The sequence below is a fragment of the Drosophila miranda genome, chromosome XR (genome assembly GCF_003369915.1).
Source record: "Drosophila miranda strain MSH22 chromosome XR, D.miranda_PacBio2.1, whole genome shotgun sequence".
Classification (NCBI taxonomy): Eukaryota; Metazoa; Arthropoda; class Insecta; order Diptera; family Drosophilidae; genus Drosophila; species Drosophila miranda.
In genome coordinates this window covers 31316613-31344434 of record NC_046674.1, presented here as the reverse complement: position 1 = coordinate 31344434, position 27822 = coordinate 31316613, and the positions used below count along the sequence as shown (strand labels likewise).

The 27822-nt window shown below is 43.4% G+C and overlaps 1 protein-coding gene across 1 annotated transcript in view; it reads left to right on the top strand.

The window, feature by feature from the left end:
- Positions 1-27822, top strand: part of LOC108151681 (mucin-5AC) — a 43049-nt gene that overhangs the window by 6776 nt on the left and 8451 nt on the right. Inside the window, exon 3 of the mRNA XM_017280424.2 lies at positions 14955-15349. The gene's annotated coding sequence lies outside the window, so the exon portion shown is untranslated. The remainder of the gene's footprint in view (positions 1-14954; positions 15350-27822) is intronic.

The following is a 27822-nucleotide window of genomic DNA, read 5'->3' as shown; positions in this document are numbered from 1 at the left end:
ACATAAAATCATGACAATGCTCAAGGTACAATGTCAAGACCTCGCGCCACATACAAAAACAAAACCAACGAAGCTAAATCCAATGGATACCGCGTGGGTCAGCAATGCGAGAACTCTCGATAAGGTGGCGCGAACGTCGAGTACGTACTGCACTTGCACGGGTCGAGGCGGGGCGGAGTGGATCCCTCGCTGTGGTGCTGTGCTGCTGTGGTGCAACACGTCCATCCATTTGGCTGTCCATCTCGAGTATCAGTCAAAAATATTACTTTCAAATTTGCGCAGACACAGTTGGTCAAACATTTGGCATGGCTATGCTCTATTTGCCCGCAGTTCGGCACGAACCAATCCTCGGTTCTCAGTTCGGTGGTGCAGAGGGAGGGTCGGATCTCTGGTTCGTTAGGTGGTGTCACCGTATAATGATAGAAGAGCTCGGTCGGCCCATTGCAAATGAATGCCAATTCACTGATCGATGGGGCAAGGCCAGGTCAGGGACAAGGTGGTGTCAATTGCTGCTGTTGGGTGGTGCTACCGAATGGGGATAGGCTATCAGGTTCATAGCACATGATAGACTGTTTCTGCTTATTTGTTTCGGCATTTGTTGTTCAAGATCCGCTCCCTAAGATGCTAGGTTACTGATGCTAGGTTGCTAGGTCCAGGGAGCTAAGAATTATTTCAAAAATATTTTTTTGCCAGTGAACATTTTCTAAAACAAAAAAAACATGCTTTAAGTATGCAAATGGAGTAGTCTCAGTTTTTAATAAAAAACAACAGCAAGTGTATTTTGTATAAGTTTTCGAGTGTAGCTGAAATTCATCATCGTCGCCAGTGGTTTAACTGATCCTATCATGGACACAGCGAAAGTCCATCAGGAATGCGATACAAGGATGCGTCTCGTGTGATGCATAAGCGCGTGTCATTTGTTCCATACGTTCCATACGTTCCTTACGTTCCATACGATCCATACGTTCCATAATGAAGTGGATCTGGGTGGTGTCAAGTGGTGTGAATTGGTGTAAGTGGCACCAAAATGAGGGAAATGAATAGCAGACCATTATTCGCTAATGGTCCATGGGAGTTTTGGTGCCGAAAAAAGCCATGATTATAATCAGTTAAAATGATTGAGGTTTGACGATGCACCACATTTCAAATAAGACAAGACAAGAAAAAGAGTGTGGACGTCGCTCTTTTCCGAGTGGTGTTTGGGGGGTCCAAGTTGTGTCCATACCACTCGCGGATGGTTTCGAACTAGATTTTCTCGTGCCACACACCGGGGACAGCCCCACCTCCACGATCCTAACCTTTTGACCAGAGACCTAGCCCAGAACCGACCGAATCCACTTTGTTTGTCTTTCACTTTCCAATCCAATGTTGCTAGTTTGCTTTTTTCTGTTTTTTGTTTTCTGTTTTTTGTTTTCTGTTTTTTGTTTGCTTTATCTAACCAAATCGATCGGGATCCAATCACTTTGTGAGTGGATAGTTGACGCCTCCGTGAACCATGACTAACCCCGCGGCAATACCGTGAACTTCCACCTTCATCGACCCCGCCTGCTTTGACTACTAATCCTCGGCAACACCTTCCTTAACTTAACTTATTTTTCCGTTCTTGCAGATAGCTCATTGATAGATAAGATTTATAATTAAAAGTTTGTCCGGCGGGTGGCAGCGGGAAGCAGCGGGAAATGGTGCAATGAAATTTAAATTGAGAGCGAGCTCTCCGTCTGACCGATCGCCCCACAAAACGTGCTCTACTCGTATTGTACTTGAAGTCTATTGCCACGAAAGAGACCCGACCCAGACTAGCAGCCACCGCTGGAGTCGCTTGACAAAATTAAATGCCCCCAGATACATAGATAGCGAGTCGTACACGTAAAAGTGATTTTTTCGGCTTCAAATTTCAGCCTTTTTATGTCGGCTTTTTATTACGGGCACCTTTTGTGGTTTGTTGCTTGTTTGTTGTTACAACAATTGCAACAATTACGACGAGCAACAACGAGAGACGCGAAAAAGCAACCGAGAAAAATTATGACTTTTGATCTAATTATGGCTTTGGACTCTATTTGTTGTCTCGGGCCAACCTTGGCACCAATTTGTTTGCTTCACTGAATTCCATTCGATGTTTTTGGGGGCTGGTGCTGGGGCTGGGCTGGGGCTGGGTCGGGGCTTGGGATGGGGATGGGGATGGTGATGGCAGGGTCTGGGCAGGCCTTTCTCTACCGCATTCTAAGACTGAATGAGACACGCCCACTAGTCCCCCCAGATAACCGTACGAGTATCGATTAAAAACAATAATTACGATGAAAAAATGTTTGCTAGACATTTTTTCTTACTTTTGATTTTGTTGCGATACTGGGATTGGTGTTTTTTTTTCCTCTTCGCTCTTTTAAATTGGAGCACCACTTGCGGTGGTGGTGGAGGTGGTTTGAGGGAAGGAAAAACTAAGAAACATATTTGAGATAGCCGAACGAACAATTATCCCCAGGCTCGGCAAAATAATTTACTTGCCCTGGCAGCTTTTTGCTGTATTGGCCGTTGCGGCCGTTCAGATGGCAGTGCTGCTGGTGCTGTGGCACGAACTAGCGAATAAAAGTAAGAGTCTGATGATTTCGGGGATTTCAGGAGATTTATTTTATTTTATTTTATTTTTCCCTCCGATTTGTTTGCGCAATTTTAGCGCGGCCAAGCGAAAGACTTAAGAAACGAACTTTAGCATTATTTTGTAACTGTATTTCGTCGTTTTTGGTTTCTTGTGCACTGCTCGATGCAAATATGGCATAGGCGTGGCCAAATCAAGGGGAAATTAGTCGACATGGAGGGGACAGCAGGGAGCAATTTTGTCGCTCAAACGACTCCATTAAGTCAGTCGCTAGTTTTATGGCCTTATGCCTGTTGCAGGCTAATGGATTGCACTTTTGATACCCTAGGCCCTAGGGAATATCCGACTGGGCTGACTGACTGCCAGTTGGCTATGATCGTTGGATATGGCTCCTATATGGTTCCTCCGACTTTCCTTTCCAACCAGGTAATTCTTTGTTCGTTGATGGTCGAGCGAGCAAGAATCCATTTGGTTTTTTAAACATTTGTTTCCTTACTTTGTTTGTATGCTCATATTTATGTAAATTTCATTGGCGTGACTCAATGATTTGTAGGCTCTGACTATATAAGCGTAGATCTGAATATCGTAGTATGATATGGTATGGTATGGTATGGTATGGTATGGTATGGGGTACCCTTACTCGTATTTGTGTATGCGATCCACGTAGACAAACGGGCGACGGCGACCGCCCTTTCACATATTTTTGGAACGAACAATCTGCTGCCGACCATCGCGCAATGGATTAGCTGCGTCGACAGATCCAAATATGTCTATGGTTATGGTATCGTATCTGTGGATATGCACATATCCGAGAACGGGTACAGGCCACTCTGAGGTCTGGAGGCTGCTGTCAAATTCGTTGCAGTCATTAGGCCAATTGAATTGGCTGTACTCGTAGTTCGGCGAAACCAACGAAAACTATAACGAAAACGAGTATTAATTGTGTTGTTAACGCCGCGGCGTTCGGTAATTCTATATGATATGCTGTGATATGTGTCTTTCGCTATACTCGAAAGAGTATGATGTGTGCAAAAACGAATCAAGCCTCAGCCAGTCCAAGCCTCAACTATACACATACATACATCCAATATTAGTCACTTCCCTTTACTAGAATTTATATGAAAACTTTCAACTTTTTCGGTGCGGCTCGGTTCGGTTTGAGTTCGGTTCGAGTTCAGTTCGAGTTCAGTGGATTTAGTTTTGCGTTTTTCAGTCGGTGCTGCTTGCTTTTCGACTGGCATGAATTAAAGCCTAATTATGGCCCCGCCAGCCAGCCCAGTCTCGGAAAATGTTCACCCAAGGAGAGATAATGCCCGTCCCGTCCCGTCTGGCCGCAACGGGTTTGACTACGCACTCAAGGTTACAATATGCACAAAAATATTGCACACATCTACAAACATATATATCTGCATATATGTATCTGCATTCTGCACAGGCACATGGAGCATGGAGCTCAGCTCCCACTCTAAATTTAATACCAATTCTAATACTAACGAGGGGGAACGTTGTGAGTTTCTGCGGACACCGCAACTCTACAGTTATACCCGATACTTAGTCAGTATGGCTCTCCTCCGGCAGACGCCGCTAATTTGAACGACACGACAAAGAGTGCGTGCGAGAGAGACAGAAAATCAGTCTGAGCGTGACGTCGGGCGCTGCGTAGCCACTGCAAATTGATTTGTTCCTTTTGGCTATAAAAATTATCTGATCTGATCCAGATTCAGCAATCTGATAGATATGGTCATTATCTATGATTCTGCGTTTTTAGTTTTCTCGTATCCTCAATATTGTGGATGCAACAGATTTTCGTCCTTTGTGGGGGCGAAAGGGGGTGGGACAAAATTGTGAGATATACGTTTTATAGTGAGATCTAACAAGAGTGCGGATACCAAATTTGGTTACTCTATCGTTGATAGTCTCTGAGATTTGTGGATGCCCCAGATTTTCGTCCTTTGCGGGGGCGGAAGGGGGTGTGTCGAAATTTTGACACAAAACGGTCAAGGTCCGATATCACAGGAGTGTGGATACCAAATTTGGTTGCTCTGGCTCTTATAGGTTCTGAGATCCTTGAACTCATATTTTGCAATTGGCAAAACCGACCATGAAACCTGTGTGTTAGAGAGAGACAGAGCGAGAAAGAATGAAATTGTTTCCTTGATTCTGGCTATAATAATTATACGATCTGGTTCAGATTTTGCACTCTCGAAGATATAGTCATCCTCTACGACTCTGCGTTTTTGGTTTTATCGTATCTTTAAAATTGTGGATGCCACAGATGCCCGGGCGAAGTTTTGAAATATTTTTGTAGCAGTGACATATCACAGAAATCTGGATCCAAAAAAGTCCAAATCGTGGCGATCGCCAGCGATAACTTTAGGTTGGACGCAGCCGGACAAGCTGCAGCAGTCTCTGTCCGTGCAGTGGTGGTCCCATCAATCGGTCAACTTGTCCGCATGTCAACCGATAAGATCGCCATCTGTTTTTATGCCGTCCCGTCCCGCCCAGCTGCCCGGCTGCCCGGTTGCCCGGTTGCCTGTCTACTGCTGCCCCACAATGATGCTGTCATAAGTCGACTGCACATGTCGACGATTTCTATCGGAGCCGACTGCTCTTGATTCTGGGAAATGTCAATTTCATTCGGCCCGACTCAATTTATGCGCTTCCTGTGCAATCAACTGCCTTCAATTATTCGGCGGATTCTAGCGGAGGCATAAGCTCATAAATAGCTTCGATTCCGCATGCGATTACATTTCTGACATTGATTGCATCCTGTTGTACACATTTTTTTGGCTCGAATTGGCCTCACGCTTCTTGACCACTTTTGGGCCGAGCTGCGCTCGTGGTGCCATGACCAAATGTGGGACATTCTCTGCGTTCTCGAAATCGCTCCCCTCAACCTCAACGTCCCTCTCCCTCTCCCCCTCCCCATCACCATCACCAACCCCATCCCCCTCCCCTATCTATCTGCGATTCCAACTGCGCACGGCATTTGTCCCATACTGGTAAGTCTATTTTATGGCGTTTTAAAGTGTTTCACATCGAAATTATTGTTAATCGTTGGCTTAATTGCCGTCTTTGGTCTCCGCTGTCTCAGCTGCAAACAGACAAATTATACTCCCAATTGTAGCCCCAATTAAATGCGATAAGTAGCTGCTTTGTCGTTGACAATGAAAATGTTTAGTTACTTTTTGGGTATTTCTTGTATTTTCTTTTTGCTTTTGTTTTTTGTTTAGAGGCTCTTGGCTCAAATAAAACCGAAAAACAAAACTTTTGATTCGCCATTCTAGTTCCGGGGTTGTCGGTCGCCAAGAAGATCTGTAAGATTATCCTTATGTGAGCCTTCCCATCCTTCCCTTGCTTCGTGCCACAAGGTTGTAAGCGAATATTTTCGACAGTAAATCAGCAAATACACGGCTCTCGACAATTTTTTCTGATGGTCCCCCACAAGATCAAGCGCAGAATTGAAAGCCTTTGCTGACCTTGAGGTCCGGCGGCAGATCGTTGTTGCTGTCAGTCCTTTGCCAACAATATTTTGAGTGGCATCCACATGTACTATAATTGCTTCTGATATATGTCTGTTCTATACAAGATATTAACCATTTGGAGCAATCGATCGTGAGGGCACGATCCCTACTTGTTTTTTAATTTTGTATGCGATTTATGTGCCTATATATGTTTCGATATCGGCCAACGATAACAAAAATACCATGACTGATCAAAAAAAACCGTGTGTATAAGAGATTCCTTTTTGGTTCCTAGGGCAATCGAGTGGGCGATCAGACTGTTCTTGTAAACCCTTTTATGCACACTCAAATGGTGGTTGTAATGACAAGTGTCATAATTGGGTACCCTCCGATGGAATGTCGCGAGGTGGAATACACCTGTTGTCTCCCCTCCCCTCCCCTCCCCTCCCCTCCCCTGATGCACCGCAAGCTTCGCCTCTGGTCGGGTTTTTGGCCCCTCTATAATTTGCTTGGTATGCGTGAGCATTCAGTGCATTTTCCTTTTATTTTCTGCTTTGCGGCGCTGTAATTTTCATATTTTTGCTTTTGCTATTGCTATTGCTATTGCTTTTGCTATTTGCTACCTGCCAATAAAAGTCTTTGTCAACATTTTGTTGTTGTAATCAAGTCACACGCATGCGCAACCGTGCAACAATTTCAGACATTCAGACATGCTTTGCTCTCTTCATTTGCATTTAATTTCAAAGAAACGAAAACACACAAATAAATATTTGCACTGGGCAACGGCTGAACAAGCCCAGCCTTATTTCTCGGCCTCTTTTTGACTCATAATTAAATCGCAGTTAATTACCGGCAGCCGACTGCCGACTGTAATAAAAACAATGTGGCGCAACTGTGAGAACCCACAGAAGCCATTGACATATGGATTCGGAATAGAAATCGGAATCGCCAACGGAATCTGAATCAGAATACGAAATGGTGGCAGCTATTGCAAAAAGCGCATACATATGTACACTACGCGTACACTACTTACGAGTACATATTGTCAAATGTAGGTACATTTGTGTATTTAAACAATTTGTATTTTATTTTCCAAATCAACGGAACCTGAGCTCTTTTCGACTTGGCCAAAACAGTTGGAGTAGCAAATGGAGTAGCAAACAAGCAAAAAGAAAACAAAAACAAAAAAAACAACAAAAAAACAATCAGCTAATCACCGAAAATGAAAATAAATCAGTTGAATGCCACCACCACGATGATTACGTTGATGATGATGATGATGATGCTGATGCGCGTGCCACGGCGCCATTTAGTGCAAATTTGTCGATGCTTCCGGCCAAAAGATGGAGCCAAGCTGCTGCCTGGCCACCTGCCACAAACTGACTTCAAGTTGCTACTGTTGCAGCAGTGGCAGCAGACATTCACTTTGGTACTTTCGTTCATTCAATGCCAAAAAGAAAAGCACGTCAGAATTTCCGTGCCGCTTTTCGCGATAGAAAGACAGAGAAGGATGGATCGTTCGGGCTGGAGTCTTTCATTTGATGATTTGAATGGTGAAAGATGAGCTGGCATTTTTATGGCCATGGCGGTAATGCAATCATGTCTTAGCTTTTTCCCATCGAATGAGCTTACAGTGCGAATCGACTCTCCTCAGAGCCAAGCCAAGCCTGGGCGAGTCATTTGCATGTTGCGGGTACTACTACTGCCTTCCATGGCCCGGAAGCCGTGCCCAAAAGATCGTGTACTGTTAGAACAGCCAGCGACGGCAACCGATAATTATGGCTAATAAATATTAGCTGCCAAAAGTGCAATAAACCAGACGAACGACAAATACAAGGCGGAGGTGGTCCGGCAGAGGCGGCGGTCAGAGGGGCCTGGCTCTCGGCTGGTCACATTTCTCGATACTAGCACTTAATTGCAGTCTACACAGATGCGGAGCACAGATATTTACACATATTTAGACAGTGGGGATACTGGCTTGCTAGGAAAACTAGCTCACGCAGTCTGTGACTGCTGCATGGTGGGGCCCAGGCCATTTGTTAGGGATTCTGGAAAAGTTGTACGGCCATGTCATGTCCGTCTTTCCGCCTTTCCGTCTGTTTAAATGCAAGCTATTTTCTTAGCCCTAAGATTAAAAGTCTATCACACACAAATGTACATATAGTATACATGTTTGGTATGTTTGTTTCCAATGAGGGGCCTTTGAGAGAGTATTTTATCAACCATTTTAGGGAAAGAATGTTTTCTTTTCCTAGACCAAATGACATCCAATTTTTTGTAAACATACATAACATAGCTCGATAAAGTACGCGTAATTAGAGCTTACAAAAAATTCCGCATGTAATCTATCACATCTCAACTAACCAGCCCAGGCCTTACATAACCCAATCCTTGCTACAGTAAGGGGACCTTTTTTAAATGAATTTTCTACATAGTTTCGTCCTATAATTAGTGGGTTTTCTCTTTGCCCACAGCGTCAAAATTCAAAAAAATAAACAATAAAAACATAAATACTTGTATAATATATAAATATGAAATACCTGCACCAATCATATAAAAACAATTAGAGCGCCTAACACTCGGTTCGAGGTTAGGCCAGATTTCGTAATAATTTAATTTTATAATTTTTTCATACGCTTAGAAAACTGAACTGACTGGCCGATCGACTGATCCATCGATCGTTGGCCGTTACCCAGAGACACTTGGCTTGTTTAAATTGAATTTAATTAGAGCTGAGTACTATGACAAAATGATTAATTCAAGTCAATTTGAGACGCCCACTTGGACCAACCGCGAGGAGAGGCCTACATATGTAGATATGGGAAATACATACATATGTATATGCTGGCTTATTGGCTAAGATAGGTACATACATAATCGTACATATGTACGTATGCATATTATATACGAGTACTATCTGTTTGGTATACTCGTACTCGCACATATCCGACTTTTGTCTAGTGCAAGTGTCGTTGCTAATGATTATTGGAGCTGGCGACAAGTCTGAACCGCTAAATTGTTGTTAATTTCCAGCAATAATTCAAGCCAAGCGCCTCATAAACAAACAACTTTGTTAACAACAAATCGTGCGAGAGGGGCTGCGGACTGTGCGCCCGGAGAGGCGCTGGAGGAGTGGTCACACTATCAGTTTCAAGTGTTGAAGTCATAAATCTGCATAATGATCATGTCTCATGTCTCATGTCCCATGATCTACCCAGCCGTTGTGCGTTTGTCCATGTTTGTGTGGGCTGCCTACTGCCTACTGCCTACTGCCAACTGCCTACCACCGTCCCGACAAACAGAACCACAACACAAGCGAAACAGTATTTTGTACGAATTATACGATCTGTCATTAGTTCCTTTAGCAAATTTAGAAGGGTGACAATGGTGCAGTATACTCTTAGCCAGATCCTCAGGACTATTATCTACATATGTACATTTATAATATACAATACATATTGTACAATAAAATTTGCACGAATGGTATAAATTTCCATTACTTGCTTCCATTACTTTTTATAACAAAAGAAAGCAAAAAAATACAGATTACTCTCTGAATTGTATTGAAATCAGAAAAAAACCCTTTTGAATTTATAAAAAAGATCTACATTTATTTTGAAAGGAGAGGGGTCTTTCGAAATATGATCTTGTATTTTTCGTTCTATATCTTTATATCTATATTTATATATCATAGACTTTCTGATTCGACAGTTCTTCGTCTTTAAATATATAATCATATAATCATTAAAGCATTTCAGGAAAGAAATTAAACGTAATGGAAAACTATTCCCCAAAAATTATTCATAATAAATAATAAATAAAATTATAAAATGGTATAATACCTAAAAGAACAGCTATTTGTCACAAATATATATCTAAATATGTACGTCTGATCAAACAAAATAAAATTATATTCACTTCGGAAACTTTGTCATCTCCCACCTTTTAGTCGGGGTATAGATTGTAGCGTTCTTACTTGTTTAATTCCAAAAGTTCCCATGACCTGGCCATTCGAGTACTTACTCGTAAATGGGTATATTTTTTGGCAAAAGTAGTTCGCTCGCAGCTTTCACGGAACGGATTTCTCCGGCGGCACTCTTACCTACACTTGTCATTAGCAACTCCTCATTTCAGACACTCGACTACTCTGGCATATACAAACACATGGGAACCCCTCGCCACGCCCTCCTCACAGTTTGTTGCCCATTGTTGACGGCGGGAAAGTTGCCTTGCCACGAGAAGTCGGGCGATGTCTTTGTTTAGCTGTGTGATCTGATCTGACTTTTGGCCCCCATCGCTAGTCGGCGATTGTCCGGGCCTTTGGACGCCTCTGCCGCGCTTTCTGTGAGATTCAGCTTCCCTGGGCTCCTTTACTTGTTAACAAATACCGACAAATCCGATATGCGCAAGTTGGTCAAAATGGATATATAATGGAATGGGGCTATGAATCACTCACTGTTGGCAGGCGATTTGGCCAGGACCCAGCGGAATCAGTGAATAGTCATAATTTTTCTAAACGAGATGGTACGAGTATATCCACTGTAATTGTTGTGAATAAAACTACACACTATTCTGAATAAAGGAGATGGATTTCCATTCAATATATATAAAGTATAGCTATCTCCCTGGAATTCACCATTTAAGAATAACAGGATTGGGCTCCAATCTTCCACCAGTAAAACTGTGTGTGTACATACTTATGTACGTGTGGATGTTATATGCAAGACAAGAGAAATGCGTATGCCGTGCAGCCGTGTTCTCCTCCGGGAACGCACGCGCTGCGCATTCATCAGCGATAAATCGGCAGGAATCATCATCCCGTCTTTGGTCTGAAAACAAACAGTTTTGATGAAAATTTATTTTTTTTTTCTATTCTTAGCTCAAATTTTTACCAGTTGATCTGGGAACTGGGATTGATAGGGGAAGTGAAATTACTGAAATGTTTACAGACAGGAGAGGCATCAAGTCTGAAAAACATCAAGTGTGTGTTATCTCTACACATTGTTTTTATGCAAATACTAAAGAAGGCGCCTCTGCTTCATTCTGCGAAAAAAATAATTTTTTTATACGTGTAAATCGACGTGAAAGTTCTATTGCAAATTTCTAAACGTTCAATAAATCGATGTGAGTCAATAGAAAAGGTCAGTGAAATGCATATATAGACAGTACATTTATTATATTTTTTGATTCAATACCGACTGCCACTACAATGTCCGAAACCGAAATCTTGTCGTGGTTTTTTAAAATCATTGCCCCGAAGCGCGTTTAAACAAAAGAGTGTCTGACGAGGACGTAGACTTTTGCTTACTTTGTGTGAAATTTATTTAAATTAAATAAATAAAATTTTAATTTGTTATACCTGGAGCATTTTCATCTAATTTCGAGAGTTTTATTCAAATGTGGTCACAACCGAACAAAACTTTGTTTCGGCTTAAAAAAAACCAGTTTACTAAATTTGTAACAAAATTTGTATAGTCGACAGGATCAATTAAGTTTCTTCGCCAGTTGTTAGCTAAGGTCTCCAGCTTACCATAGATACAAATATGTTCGTAAATTATCAATTTGGTCACAAGCTATGAGTAAAAAGCGAAATGGGGGCCACAACCAAATCAGATCCCCTACTCTTGGAAAACTTCCTTTGTCACAAATAGTGGCTCAGCTCTTCGACCGATAGCTGGGAGAGTAACTGAAGACAGCTACCAACATTAAGGTGCTTCGATCGCTGTGTCTCTCATGCTATCTCTGTCTTGCAGAATCGGTTTCTTTTCTGTTCTCGTGAAGTCATCTTAAGCTGGTTGTAAGCGATGCATCAGCAGCATGGCAGCATTGCAGCATGTGTACATGTGACGCATTCCCATGCTACAGAGATTATCAAATGCATTTAGATATTTTCGCTCAGTCATGACGTTTGAGCTTTGGCTCTCCCTTTTCGTGCTCTCTCTCTCTCACATTATTCCAAGGCTCACGTACAAGCGAAATGGCAACACTAATAATTGAATGCTGTGTGAGAAATGCAGCAGCGTGCAGACAAAGCATGCATCCTCCCAGTCCCAAAAGCTCCACGTGATGACTATGCATCGTTTACAGCCAACTTTTCCAGACTCGGCTGACAGCATTGACTTCGCTCTCACGCCACCCGCGCTCTCTGTAGGAACTCAACAACATATGTAGATTAAGAGAACTCACCAAAGCTTCTCTTGCTCCTTTCTCGTTCATGTACACCACATGCCTGAAATGATTTTTGTTCGTTTCTCCGCCTCCCTTTCACTGTTTTATAGGACATGGACATATTATTTGCTGGATCCCCTCTCCTCACTATTACCGCTAATTCAAATGCATTGCTGCTTTGGAAGGAGGATTGTGGTATAAATTGTCATGAGAGATGGGGAAACATAGAAAGAAAAAGAAATATCGCCTCGGAAATTGCCGCCGGTCAAGAATATATTTACTATTTTATCGGGTCGAAATCGATTGACCTCGAACAAGATCACGCACCAGTAAAAAAGGATAAATGTAAAGTGGGAGCGGAATGGCCAAACAAGTTTTCTGTCCGATCATGCTGGGATCTCAATCCGAATAAATGATTGTAAGGCCTTCCGTTTGCAGGTGGACTACATCTCTATTATGCATGAAGAAAAACGGCCCAAATCAAAGAACAGGTGTCGGTGATTAAACAATAAAAAACCAATTATTGCTGGTAGTGCTGCCAGTGGACAGCCTGTCTGTCTGGCTGTCTGTCGGATAGTGTGTCGTTCGGCTGGCTATGAATGGGTTCGATGAGTGCCGCAAATGAGTCGAGTGGCATCCACTGCGGGCGGCAGCCTTTGCGAACGGAACTCGTAAATCAGATGGTGTTGGCTGTAGCTCATGATGAACATCATCAACACCTCTATCGGAGTCATTGAGACGCTTGACGATAAGCCCCAACATCAATTAAGAGACTTTGCTTTACCTTAATTTATTGGAGCTCAAAGTATGCGCAGAGAGGGGGAAGAAAGAGGGAGAAATAAAATTGTACATTCAAGTGCCGTTTAATTGAGGAACCACATGGAGCAGAGATCGTGGCACACGCACAGTTTCCCCTTGTCTCTTTACCGGCTGCCGGCTGCCTGCCGCCGTTTGCCGATTGCAACATGCCACACCGAGACACCCAGAGAGTCGGACAGGCAGGCAGGCAGGCAGGCAGGCAGACACATGGAAATCTTAGGGAAATTGCAAAACATTTACTCTGTTCCAGCTTCAGCCTCGACTTGGACTCTGCGATTTGGTATCCGGTTGTTCAACAACTTATTAAATCATTTTGTTTTGTTTGTGTGTTTGGGTTTCCGTCTTTTATCGTACTTCAGCGCCTGCCATGTAAAAGGCGAGCAACTACAAGCAACAATAGTGCTGGATTCAAGGGGTTCAAGAACTATGGGCTAAAATCAAATTGAAGCATTGATTTGGCCAGACCTATTAGCCCATGTCAGGCTCAGGCCGGAGCAAAGGCCGGAGCAAAGGCCGGAGCAAAGGCCGGAGCAAAGGCGTTTACAAAAATACTAGGGAGGGCAAATGTACATGGTTCTTATTTATTTTCTAATGCTTACCTTCCCTTCAATCAAAATGTTCTTATTTCTAAAATAAAGAGTCTTAAATGTTTTGAGGTGCGGCACTATTATTGTTAAGAACACAGGTGTGTGTACGAGTATGGTATGCATGGTATATATTTGACCTATGCTTACTGTACCACACTCTTTTCTTGCTAACATCGATATTGTTTCTGGCTGATTCGCTAATCGAGCAATATTTATGCTGATAGTATTTGCAATACCACAAAGTACATCAACATCTCAATAGTCACACGAGCATTTGCAACCCCTTACACGCGTACCGTACTCGCAGTGCGGCCCATTCGAAACCCATTCCAAAGTCACACAAAGTGAGCCAAGCCAAGCCAGGCCAAGTGTTGACCAACATTTGACTAATTAACACATCACAGTCGGCTGTAGTATGAGCCGACTGGCAGCCGTTAATATATAGGTCAGTACTCTCGCACAATACATACGTACATATACATACATACATATGTATGCATATGGTATTTGTGTATCTGCATGGATGTGTGTACATATGCTTCTATGCGGCCTAATGTAATTTTGATGTACTGAGCAAACAGTGGAAAAAAACGTTTGCCTATATTTCATTTATTTTTTTTAGTATGCTGCAATTAAGTCTGTGTCCCGCAAAAGAAGGGAAGAGGAATGGGGAATGGGAAATGGGGGAATGGGAAATGGGGAGTGGGGAATGGGAATAGGTAGATGGGAGAAACGCAATTAAATGTAACGGAAGGCAGACGCGAGTGTGAGTTTAAGCACCATCAAAATGCTGGACATTCATCCAAACGGATTGTGACAATCTCCAGGTGTTTCATCGAAGCGGCTTGACTTCACTCTGCCCCAGCAGCCAGCCAAGAGAGTCTGCCAGTTTGCCAGTCCGCGAGTCTGCGGAATCGGCCTGCTTCCGCCTTTCGCCTTCTTTTAGAGTCTCTGTGCGGTTCCGATTTTGAGTTGAAATGGCGCTCCGCTCACAAGGAGTTGAACTCCGTAATTCAACGTTCAATAAAAAGTTCAATTCTCTTTTGATCCAGCTGCCACATTCATTGGGCCTTACTGCTCCCAGCGGTTTCGATAAAATTCTGCCCTTTTCAGCTGCCTGGCCAGCCACCACTTGTTAGAACTGATTAAAAATCTCGGAAGTCATTAAACAATCTTTAATTGGATTAGGCCACGGCCATTTTTCAACGATCTGATTTATAAGCTAATAAGCAATCGATAATAATATAAAAATAAAAATTAAAAAATGCAAGGAATAAACATAATTGTAATCTTAATTATGTTTTCTTTTTTTATTTCTTGCAGTTCATTGATTGAACGTCCCAGCGCTGCGTCATGTTGTTGCTGCCATCGCAATCATGTCCAGCAACAACAGGAACAACAACCACTACAAGCAACTACGAAAACTAATTTGCAAAAATCATAAAAACAAAATCAGAATCACGAGACAATAAAAGCAGACAGTATAACTTTATCAAGCTGGTATATGACCAGATCAAACTGGAACAAAATCCAGAAGCAGTTACAAACGCGAGAATAGCTGAAAAATTGCAGTATATTTTTGGTTCACACTAAAACAAGAAAACTGAGAAACCGCACTGGAAGAGTAACAGCAACAAGAACCACTAAAAGAACCACAAGCACAAGTGTCTCCATTTTCTTGTGCGAAAAACCATTCTGTGATATCTCAAGACCCAAAGGTGAGTCGCAAAGGCCCCAGCATAGTCGTACACTTCCATAGGAAACCAAAGAATCAAAAAGCTTTTGGACAACTGCCCGCGGAAACGGAAATGCATTAACTGCAAATGCAAAAGGGGGCTGCAAAATGTGGATAGCGGTTAGGAGGGAGCAGAAGAGGGACAGCTCGCAATTGAGTGTGTGGACCGTTCTCATTGTGGAATAATACTTCTCTGATCTATTTGAAGGCTAGGGTTTCTTTTGATGCCAGTTTTATTTATTCAGCCCATATTCACAGTATATGTAAGTAGATCCCAACTGGTTCAAGTGTGCCGCCACATACAAATTTCCCAACCTGAGACCGCAAATGGAGTAGCCTGAGCCCGCGACATGGTTGGGATGGGGTATGGCCACAGTTAGCAATAGTGGGAGACTCCGACTCCGACTTCGACTGAGCATGCTACGTGTTGCATGTTTCATATTCGCTCGTGCCAGGCCGCCTGGTCAGCTGCAACGGCATTGATTGACACCTTTTAACTACCGTGACGCAATGAGAAGAAACAGCCACAAAGCCACAACAGCAACAGAAGCATTTCTCGATGTTTATTTATTTGGTTTGGCAGCCAAGTGACATATTTCCACAGGCTTGCCGGTTTGCTCCTCAAACGCGGCCACCCACCCAGATCCCGATCCCCGCAGCAAGAGAGAAATCAAATTTTCCTGAAAATTGAATTTTCTTTCGTGGCTCACTGATTATCTATAATTATAATTGTCAGTCGCAAGCACAGGCACGGGCAGAGAAAAAAATGAAAATTGCTCAACCATACTTATGCAATGGTGACCTGAGTTGGATCGGATTGGCTGGGACTGGGTGGGATTGGATTGGAGTAACGCCGGTGGACCACGCCCAGAGCTGGGAGCCCTCCTGCTGTGTGCTATGAGTCTTGGCTTTGCACGTCGCCTATTTAGTTAGCATAATTTGCTCTATAATTGTCACTGATACTGCCTGAAGAATGTAACCCGTTCCCGATCCCGATCTCGTTCCCGTTCCCGGCTTAACTGGTTACGATACCAGCTCAGTGCTCAGTGCACTGTCAACACTATTTCGCCCGAAGCCGATTGGCATATGAAATGCTGGTAATTTCCAATTACGAAAGCCAGCTACACCCACCATGGAAGCGAGACGCCCCCTGCATCATGATCGACTAATTAGTCGGTCCGATCGCCCCATAGAACCATGTCGTATCATGTCGTATGCCACACAGCAGGCCCGATAAGATATACATACATAAGCAGGAAGCCAATGCAGTGTGAAAGGGGATGAAAGGCCAAATACTTACCAGCGGAATGCTTACCAATCTACTGATCGTACTGGGAAATGGTATTGGTTGTGATATAAGTTCTATGTATGAATAATATGCGAGAATTGTATGTGTATATAGAGTATCTATGTTAGTACATATCCTTGAGACCTGTACTTTTTAGTTTTCGTAACGTTATACATGGTCTTGCGTATGGCCTTTTCCACGGGCTCATCTGGTATCTGAAACTGCACCGTCACTGAAATAATATGGGTTAATTTATTATGTTTTTGTTTGACTGACTTCCGTGTTCTCCCAGGATGTGCCTGTCCCCACTGTGTTCCGTATTTTGTTGATCTAAATTAAAAAAAAATATTATGTACACATATATGTATGTATTTTATATAAAATACTATTAATTTGGCTGCAAAAGTGTGCTTATGACGGTTTTTGTTGTTGTTGTTTTTGTTTTGTTGCTGGACACCTCACCGTAGTTTATAAAAATTAAATTTGCTTATAAGGATCTACAGTCTATTTCTCTATTTTTCTTGTATTCCCGACTATCGTAGTCGGAGCGTAAAGAAACCTTAAAGCAAGAGCATACGAGAAGAAAAAACACATACATATACATATATGTATATGTAATGTGAATGCAGCGAGGCATTAGTATAATATGAACATAGTTTTTCACATTTTTGACAAATTTAACATTTTATGCAATTGATATTTTCATTTAAAGACTGCACTTGCCTGATAAGAATAGATGGTAGTTATCATCTTAAAAACAAATTTAAATCTCAAAATCGGACCTCAGATTTGATATTAAAGACCAAAAACCCCTTTGGAACAAGTTTGAAGCAAAATAGATCAAATTTTCAAAAACGGCCGCCATTTTGGGTCCGTTATATTTAATCTTTAAAATCTGACATCAAATTTGTAAGTTTCAAGCAAATCCGACGAGCTTTAAAATAAGTATCCGCCATGTTTCGGCCAAATTGGTTTTTTGACGTTAGAAACAAAAATCTGACGTGATGGATTCGTGTTCAGGGCCCCAAAATACATAGGGATATGATACTCTGGTCAGCCGCGCACGACACTTTTTTTTTTGTGGGGCAGTGTAATTATTCACCAAGTCAGTGCAGTTTCGATTCTCACCCTTTTGCGCACAATCGTATCAAATGCAAAGCGAGCAAATGCCACTCGAGCAAATCAAGAGATTTCTGCCGACGCAGGAGCAAAAGAGACGAAAAGAAAGAACGAAGTCATATTCTACTGCTCACGATCGGCAGAACCGACAGAATTCTGTTACGGCACGACCGGAAAAGAAAGCAACAAATCGATTTGGCTGGCGTCAACGCCTAGATGCCATACAGATGACATTCGTCATCGCGCACGGCTGGCACTGCAGGGTGTATTTATATGTACATATATGTATGTATGTGTGTATTTATTCTTAGCTACAAGCGTATTTTACCCTGTACAGTTACGTAAAGTCACAGGTGTCGATCTCATGAGGGGAAGACTTAGTACAGAAGAAAGCAGCATTGTTTGTTTTCTTATTCTGAGACCACAACCACACCTGTTCGGAATTAATAAGTCCTACGTACATATGTACATATGTACATATGTGCGTATATCCTTCGATTTTTATGATAAAGAGTTTTACTAGAGCAAACATTTCGAGTGTTATGCAGCCATCTGTGATTTTGTTCCCATAAACCTAATTCGGGGAAGTCGCCCTTTGGCTCACAAGCCCTTGTAAATTGAACAGCCAGAAAGCTGTCCTGCTAAGCAGCTTGTCATTAGGCCTCTGTTCCCTGGCCAGGCGCTGCCAATTTGCATAATAAAGTTGTTTGGCTTTGGCTTCGGCTTCGGCTTTGGGGCACGCTTCCCACGCCCAGTTGCAATGGAATCGATGCAACTGCCTGATCCCCCCCAGACCTCTGCTGAGGAGTGAGCTCTAATCAAGTGATTTTTATAGCTCGATTTGCGCTCCACCCTAAATTTTGATGGCGCTGCTCCCCCTCACAGTCAGTAGTCCCTGGTCTCTCTGCTCTCTGGTGCATGTTTTAAAAACTTTCTTCTGAATTACGATTACCTGCAGGGACGCAAGGTTCTGCCTAACTGTTATTTTTTAATATTTCAGCAGAAGTTGAAGTTGAAATTACCCAGAGACTTGAACCAGATTGCGTATACGAGGCATTGCGCCTATTAGTGAAAGACTTGGGGGGAATAGTCCACTCGCGTTGTATAAAATCAAGTTAGCGTGGCTCCGTGGCAGTAAGACTCCCTACAAACTACTTCACTCCAGAGCCTGATCAATCAAGCGACAACAGAAAGAAACCCAAAACAAAAACCCATAAGCAAAAGCAACAAAAATGGGAAGCAATAAACCCAGAAATTCCACATTTTGAATCAATGAATATTTTGTAAACGTTTCTCGTTGTTTTTTTGTTGTTGTTTTTTGTTGTATGTGTTTACTGGCCCAGTTACGCGTCGAGCATAACTTTACCGTAACGACGTCGCGACGGCAGAAACTACTTGTACCACGGACTCTCGCTTTCACACCAGACTCGATGGAATACAGAATGAAATAATGCACAAGTACTCGTCGTACTTGTATAATAGAGATGGAACGTTAATTAGGTTGGTGTTGGTGTTGGTTAGTACGCCGCGGCGACTGCCTTGTGATATTTGTTTTCGTTGCCAATAAACAAAAACAGAATATAACGAACAAAAATGTATAAAAAGCTGATGAAAACTTGCGCAAAGCACTCTACGGGCAAAAAGTGCCATGCTCATTGTTTAGAGCCTTAGAGCCTAGAGCTAGGCTTGGTTGGATAATCGTAAAGAGCGCTTTTCTGTGTGTACTGTAAAGATATTTTTGGATTCTTTCAAGTTATCATTGAGTATTATCGCTTACGAACAACAAATAGATTCGATGGCCGTAGCTTTTCATACCCTTGCCTATCGCACATCGATCCTGTGTCAGGGTCATTCCATTTTTATCATATTTTACTTATTTAGCTGGTGCAGTTTGGTCGTAAAACCCCCCTTTCGCAAAAAGGATAGTTCCGATAATTCTTGGAAATGTATGTAGACTCGTCGTAGTTAGTCCAATTTGACCTACTTTTGATTGGTATCCAAAAATAGAAAAATTCTTTATTTTCAAATTGCCCATTGTTCGGCAGGACCTTTGGACAGAAAGTAGTCTTTAGTAGGTAGTTTATAATTTTATAATTTTAAAACCTGTGACGGTGCAAATATAACAAAAACAATTAAATAAGTTAAGCGTCATGATAGCGCTCGTGTTAGTTCGGGGAAGCCCGTGCGGGACTGTGTGCGGTATTACAAAATTTTCTCCTCCTGGAATGTTCAGTTTCGTCTGGAACCACTAGTTCGTTACCTTAATTATTTACCATACATTTTCAGTAAAAGTTGTGACCGCTCGGCACCAAAGTCACCGACACAGTGCCATAGTGAGAAGTAAAGTAAAGTAAAATGTTGCACAACTACGAGTAAATCGAATTTATTTAAAATTCCAGACCATTGCGATCAGCGGTCGCAGCAGCAACCAAAGGTACGGTTCATACTCGAAACAGCACAGATATTAAGCTGGAAATTCGCCCGGCTCTTTGGCGGCAAATACGAGTGTACTCGTACTCGCATATGCAAACCGAGTCTCCGAGTCAGAGTCACAAACGATCGACTGGGGAAACCGCACTGGGGAAACCGTACTGGGGCGCCGCATATCCAAGCATCAGCAGTTGCTAGACGCCTGCTGTAGTGGGGCACTGCAGCGAAGTTCGCCCCCACAGTGACGCCCCCTGGTGCAATGTTTCCATCGTCACCGTCACTCGTAGAGCAAGGGGGTATGTACATATGTATATTGTGTTTGATGGATGCATGTCGAAGGAATGCATTCTATTTACAATATATCATACAAAAGTCAGGCTATCGGACTATTACTAAAATCAAAATAAAGAAACAGAAGCCGAAACCGAAACCTATTGGAAATTCATCTGAATAGATAATTATCTACAATAAAAATATAAAAATAAGCTGTGTACATATATATATCCAAATGACTTACTTTCGTCTTTGCCAAAAGTCCATCAGGTTACCTTTGGTGTTTCTGAAATGAAGCCCTCAATTAGCCTTGTTTTTACCTGTAGTATGTACATACATATTTATTTAGTCTTTTTTTCGTTTCAACTGCATCTGTCACAATCCATAATTCTTTACCTGGCTAACGCATTGGGACTTTCCCCCTTTCCATTCGTATCAATCATTGTTGATGCGTTGGCGATTAACCTGCCCTCCAATTCGCTTTGCTAGCTATGCCCAACCAAACGCACAACATTTCATGTCTGGCCCATTTCATTCGGTTGCACAATCAGGGAGGGAGAAAATTTCCTTCTCTGCTCTAAATCGCCCAAAAAATTAGGTGGAAGCATTTTATGAAATATTAAATATGAAATGTTCGTAGCTCATTGTCATGGATTTGCTCTGCTACTTCCATTGTTCCTCTAGCATCGATTAATTAGAGCAAGGCGAATATTATTTCGTCGAACGGGGGGAGGCTCTACTTAGTTCTATTGCCATTCATCAAATTTTCAGCCATTTTTTTGTTTTCGGTTGGGCTTGAATTTGTTTAAAGGTGTTGCCGGAAACAAATTTTTCGTTGGCAAATTATATCAGATAATCCTGGACATCAATAAATCGGGAGAAGAAGAACAATTAGCTAATATTGGGCAAAGACAAAGCACAAGGCAGCACAAGGCAAAGAGGGAATGAAAAAATGAATTGAGTCCAATTTAATCTAAGACACCATCGCCCCAAACTGCTTTCAAATAAACTAATTAAATTTAAGCAAACCAACAGGCGCAGCAAAAACAAAGAATTATTTATTGCCAATAGCCAGAGACAGACGCTGCCTTGGCTGACGTTGCCTTTCATTCAAAATGCAAAAGCCAAAAAAAATACATATGTATGTATAGTATATCCGAAGGCGTGCTCGGGCGTGACGACTGCAAATACCCTAGCGATATGTATGGGATAAATCTTCGATCTGGCATCTGTAAGAATTAAAAGACATTCATCGAAACATACATAATGTATGTACATATGTATATGCAAATATACTGCAAAAACTGTGTGATTCACTTATCCCAAGGCATGAAATCTGGGATATATCAATAGGAGTAGGTGCTCCAAGAATATAATTGATAATACTATGTATATGTTTGCGCACGTGTAGGTAAAGAATATAACCTGGTGTGGCAAGTAGTTGAAGTACCCCAAGCTAGGGTATGGAAATGGCTGCAAGTCGCCGGCAGCAACTCCAAGGCTTGGTCTGGAACGTGGTCGCACTATGACGAATTTCTGATGGCGACGCTGTTTGACCGCCTTCCAGTAGAGGGGATTGTGTGGACTGTGTGGATTGTGTGGGGAGGGAGGCGGATGGGAACGGTGACGGAGACGGAGACGGAGGCGGGGATGGGGATGGGGGTGGAGAGGGAGATGGAGATGGGGAGTGGGACGCCCAGTCACTATAGGCACCGTTAGGCAGCGACCGCAGCGCACGCAAACAGTTTTCATTATTTACTGTTTATGTTACTCTGCACTGAAAATGAGTTACTACTACGAGTATATGCACTACGCGATGACCCAAGCAAATACCTATTATAAATTTTAGCCAAGTTGATTAAATATTCCAGCTGGATCTTCTCGACAAAAGTTTAATGAAGGCAATAAGCATTTAACAACCCATGTTCTGAAAAGAAGTGCATTGCCCAATGTGTTTACTTGAACTTTTTTAAATTTAAACATTCAAAAAACATATGTTGGGATCGTCTTAGAGCCCTCGAGTTAGGAGAAAACCGTATCTATGGAATTTCGATTTTAGAGCAACCAAACGTCGTTGTCTCGTCAAAAATGTTTGCTTTCCAACTCTTTCTGTTTTTTCGGCAGTTTTTTGTTTTAACTTATTTTTTGATTACCAAACAACTATTTGGCTGCTGCCGCCGAATTTTTTGTTGCTGTTGCTGTTGTGGTTCGTTCTACGAATAAAAAAAAGTAAAAATAAAATAAAGGCAAAAATTGGAGCGCACTGGACAGGCACACGATACAAGACCCACAGCATTCCTCTCCCCGTCGCGAACCGACTCCAGGTCCAGTTTTAGTTTTGGTCTCGGTTTGGGTTTGAGTTTGGGTTTGGGTTTGGGTTTCGGTTTCGAATCACGTTCCATTTGATTGTTTCTATTTCTTTTTGCCTTTGTAGCTAGCATAGTTTCTAGTTTTGTTTTGTTTTTTGTTGCTGTTGCTGCTATTGTTATTGCAGTTTGCGCTGGATTTATTGCTGGCTTTGGCTGCGGTTGCAGTTGTCTTTTCGGGTTTGGCAACTGCGCCCAACAACAGGCATTTTAGAGCTTGGAGCCTGCACTTGTGGGTGCCTCCAACGCTCTAAAAAGACCCAAAACAACAAATAAAAATATATTGAAAAATGAAAGAAAAAAAACTGGGGACAAAAGTCTTCAACCTGTCGCGCTTTTGCAGCTTTTGGCCAATTAGCCACGGCACGTATGAGTAATACCCACCGACAGCTAAGAAAACAAAAGTAGATTGTTATTTTTATTTATGATTCGATTTGTTGAAAGCTTTGTCCTTGATTTCGCTTTCGCCGTTTTCGGGCCTCGAGTGACGGGCTGAGCTGGAATTGAACTGGATTGGATCGATGATGGGTGGACAAGCCCAGACTCAAAATGGAATCCAAAAAACGCGGAATCAACAAAGGTCAGAAAGTTCTGACTGAAACTGAAGTGGCTTGGAGAGCTGATGCGTTGTCATGTGTGGAGCAAGAATGGGTTAACTCTAGGCAATGAAGTTGAACATGCAATTGATATAAATATAAAAATGGGGAATATAATTGTCATTTTTAACCCTCATCACGCATAGAATATTCAAAACTACTAACTACTGCATCTACCACGAAGGGACTCCAGATTGTTAGTTGCAATACTCCGGCCTAACTGTCAGACGGCGGGATATGCAGTCAGACATGGCATCACCAAAGGCAGCAGCTTCAGAAAATGCTAGTAAGCTGGAGCTATCGAAACCCTGCAAAGCCCGACTCTTTCACGGGAAACGACAAGGCGTCTCGGAGCGGCGGTGCTGGCATCATTTGACGATGCCTCCAACAGGGCGCCCATTGAGCTTTTATCGCTTGTTGTTGTCTGTACTCCCAGTACTGGGCGTGAGTCAATGAAAACCTCCGGTGTACGATATTGTACACGACATTTTTGAAAATTTTTGAGAAATTTTGAAAATTTACCACGAATTGGTATTCTATGATGGCTAGGACATGCCTACAATGGCATTTATACATTTGTGTGGTGTGGCGGACACGAAGGTGAGTCCATAGGTTAGGTTAGGTTAAGGCGGTAGCTGGGAGGGGGGGATGTGAGCCTCCCGCCCCCGAGCTCACTTGGACCTATAAAAGGTCCGTTGTGTTGCCGCATGGGCATGTGCCCCTTCTCGTTGCCTGAACCGTGAGATCAGACTACTGCAGGATTAAGGGCAGTCCCATCCGGTGGCTTGGATGTATTTGGACAAGGTCCCTGGTTTGATTTCGGACAGGTCCGAAATGTCCGTGAGGAAAGCGGCCCCGAGAATACGAAGACGAAAGGGTGAGTCCATAACGCGTCATAGAAAATTCTGGAAAATACTGCAACGATGTAAAAACAAACAATAAAAATAAATATATTAAAAATACTTAAAAACGAGGGGGAACGTTGTGAGTTGCTGCGGACACCGCAACTCTACGGTTATACCCGATACTAAGTCAGTATGGCTCTCCTCCGGCAGACGCCGCTAATATTAAACGACACGACAAAGAGTGCGTGCGAGAGAGACAGAAAATCAGTCTGAGCGTCACGTCGGGCGCTGCGTAGCCACTGCAAATTGATTTGTTCCTATTGGCTATAAAAATGATCTGATCTGATCCAGATTCAGCAATCTGATAGATATGGTCATTATCTATGATTCTGCGTTTTTAGTTTTCTCGAATGTGCAATATTGTGGATGCAACAGATTTTCGTCTTTTGTGTGGGCGGAAGGGGGTGGGGCGAAATTTTAAGATACACGTTTTATAGTAAGATCTAATAGGAGTGCGGATACCAAATTTGGTTACTCTAGCCTTAATAGTCTCTGAGATTTTTGAATATCCCCAGATTTTCGTCCTTTGCGGGGGCGGAAGGGGGTGTGGCGAAATTTTGAAACAAACTCGTCTCGGTCCGAAATATTTGGAGTGTGAATACCAAATTTGGTTGCTCTAGCTTTTGTAGTCTCTGAGATCTAGGCGCTAATGTTTTACTCTAAGCAAAGCCGCCTATGCTACGTGTGTGTTAGAGAGAGACAGGGCGAGAAAAAATGAAATTGTTTTCTTGATGCTGGCTATAATAATAATACGATCCAATTCAGATTCCGCAGTCTTAAAGATATGGTCATTCTCTACAATTCTACGTTTTTGGTTTTCTCATATCTTTAAAATTGTGGATGCCACAGATTTTCGTCTTTTGTGGGGGCGGAAGTGGGCGGGGCGAAGTTTTGAAATATTTTTGTAGCAGTGACATATCACAGAAGTCTGGATCCAAAACATCGTTGCTCTAGCTCTTATAGTCTTTGAGCACTAGGCGCTGAAGGGGACGGACAGACGGACAGACGGACGGACGGACAGACGGACAGACAGACATGGCTCAATCGACTCGGCTATTGATGCTGATCAAGAATATATATACTTTATGGGGTCGGAAACGATTCCTTCTGGACGTTACACACATCCACTTTTACCACAAATCTAATATACCCCAATACTCATTTTGAGTATCGGGTATAACAATAGTAATGAATTAAAATAAACGAAGGTGCCAATAAATAAGAAAGGTGAGTGTGTGTGCGACCTAGACAGGGGAATAAATCGAAATACGAACTATATAAACTATAAAAAAGAATAAAACCAAACGGTTTGTGCAGTATGTGCCAGGAGGAGAAGAGGAGGGTGTCATCATTCGACTGTACGGCATACGCAGTGTAGTGCTGTGGAAGGGCCCTGTTCGAAAAGGACGATGAGGAGCCCGAATGTGTGAACAAGCCCAACTCTCTCCTAGTCCTGGAGATCGAATTGCCGACCTACTTCTGGGACAAGGAGTTCCTGAGAGGAGACTTTAACTTTACCTGTGAGCACGACATCAATTGGCTGATGAAGCTGTGCATTCATAAACTCTTTCTTTAATAGTGGAAGGCATACGCCAATCACCATTGGCGACCATTATTATGAGTTTCTGCTGCGACCTTAACTCTACGTTTATACCCGATACTTAGTCAGTATGGCTCAGAGGCGTCCAAAGGCCCGGACACTTGCCGACTGGTGATGGAGGCCAAAAGTCAGATCAGATCACAAAGGTAAACAAAGACTTCGCCCGACTTCTCGTGGCAAGGCAACTTTCACGCCGTCAACAATGGGCAACAAACTGTCAGGTGGGCGTGGCGATGTTTTTTTTTTTTTTTTTATTCATATACTTATTTATTTGCTCTATAATATTATATTATTATATTATTATATTATATTATTATTAATATATACTATACAATTTATATTTAACTTAATTTAACGGACAAGAGTACTGTTGGGACTAGGGGCCCCGCGGACTGCGGTACTGCCGCAAAGCATTGCTTCGCAGTGGCGTGGACACCTACTCCGTCTGCTCCTTCCGCCTTCTCTCCAAGGACCTAAGCGTTCGCATCACGCTAGAGGCGAACTCCGCGGCCGCTTCCCACACCTTCGGGTCTGCCAGCATCAGCAGCACCAGAGTCTCGGTGCTGACCCTAGACCCTGCTGCTGTCTCCAATGTCTGACGCTCGAGGTCAAACCTGTGGCAGTCGAAGAGGACGTGGCGAGCGTCCTCCTCTATGCCTGTGCCACACTCGGGGCACCAGTCCTCTGTCTCGTGGCCGAAGCGCTTGAGGTAGCCGCGGAAGCAGCCATGTCCGCTCAGTGCCTGGGTAAGGTAGAATTCCACCTGGCCGTGCTTCCTTTCAACCCAGCATGCTATGCTTGGGATGAGGGTGTGGGTCCATCGGCCTTTGGGTGAGTGGTCCCATCGAGTCTGCCATCTGTCTATGCTGGTCCTTCTGGCGGCGTCCTTAATTTCTGCTTTGGAGCGTACCTCGGCTGCACTGTCCATCATGGCATCATGGATCTCCTTCCTCTCCCTTATCAGCTCCCTGAGCGGAACTTGCCCGGCAATGACTAACACAGCTTCGTCTGAGATGGTCCGGAACGAGCACGCGATCCTAATGGCGCACAGTCTGTACGTTGCCTCCACTCCTCGCATGTAGCTCCTCACCTTCGCGGCTTCTGCCCACACCGGTGCGGCGTAGTGCATCTGCGACGTCACGACGCTCGTCAGCAGTTTCCTCGTTGCCTGCTTTGGGCCTCTGGTGCTTAGCAGCATCCTGGATAGCGCTCCCGCGGTCCCACCGGCCTTCGTGTGGACGTATTCCAGATGCTCTTTGAATGACAGGCGCGTGTCGATAAGGACTCCTAGGTACTTGATGGACCTCTGCGATTGGATCGCGGTCCCACCAATCTGCACTCTGGCGGTCTCGACCACTTTACGGCTGGATATCAGGACCGCCTCCGTTTTTTGGGCTGCCAGCTCCAGCCCGGCGGCGGCTAGCCACGCCTCAACGGCTTGTATGGCGACGTTGGCAAGCTCCTCCACTGCGGCAAGTTCCTTCGCTACCGCCACTATTGCGACGTCGTAAGCGAAACCCACCAGGTTAGTGTTGGCTGGCATCGGGAGCCGTAGGACCCCGTCGTACATGGCGTTCCAGAGCAGAGGTCCCAAAACGGAGCCCTGCGGGACTCCGGCTGAGACTTCGTATGCCCTAGAGCCCTGACATGTGTCTATTGTCAGCACCCTATTGCTGAAATAGCTGCGCGCTATATTCAGTAGGTAGCCCGGGATGTTGAAGGACCTCAGTGCCTCCAGCGTCCGGGTCCAGTCGGCCGAGTTGAAGGCGTTCCTTATGTCCAGTGTCACCACCAGACAATAGATCTTTGTTCCGCCTCTCCACCTAGTCCCAGCAATGGCTTCCTCCGCCGTTTGTACGACCCTCAAGATGGCGTCCAG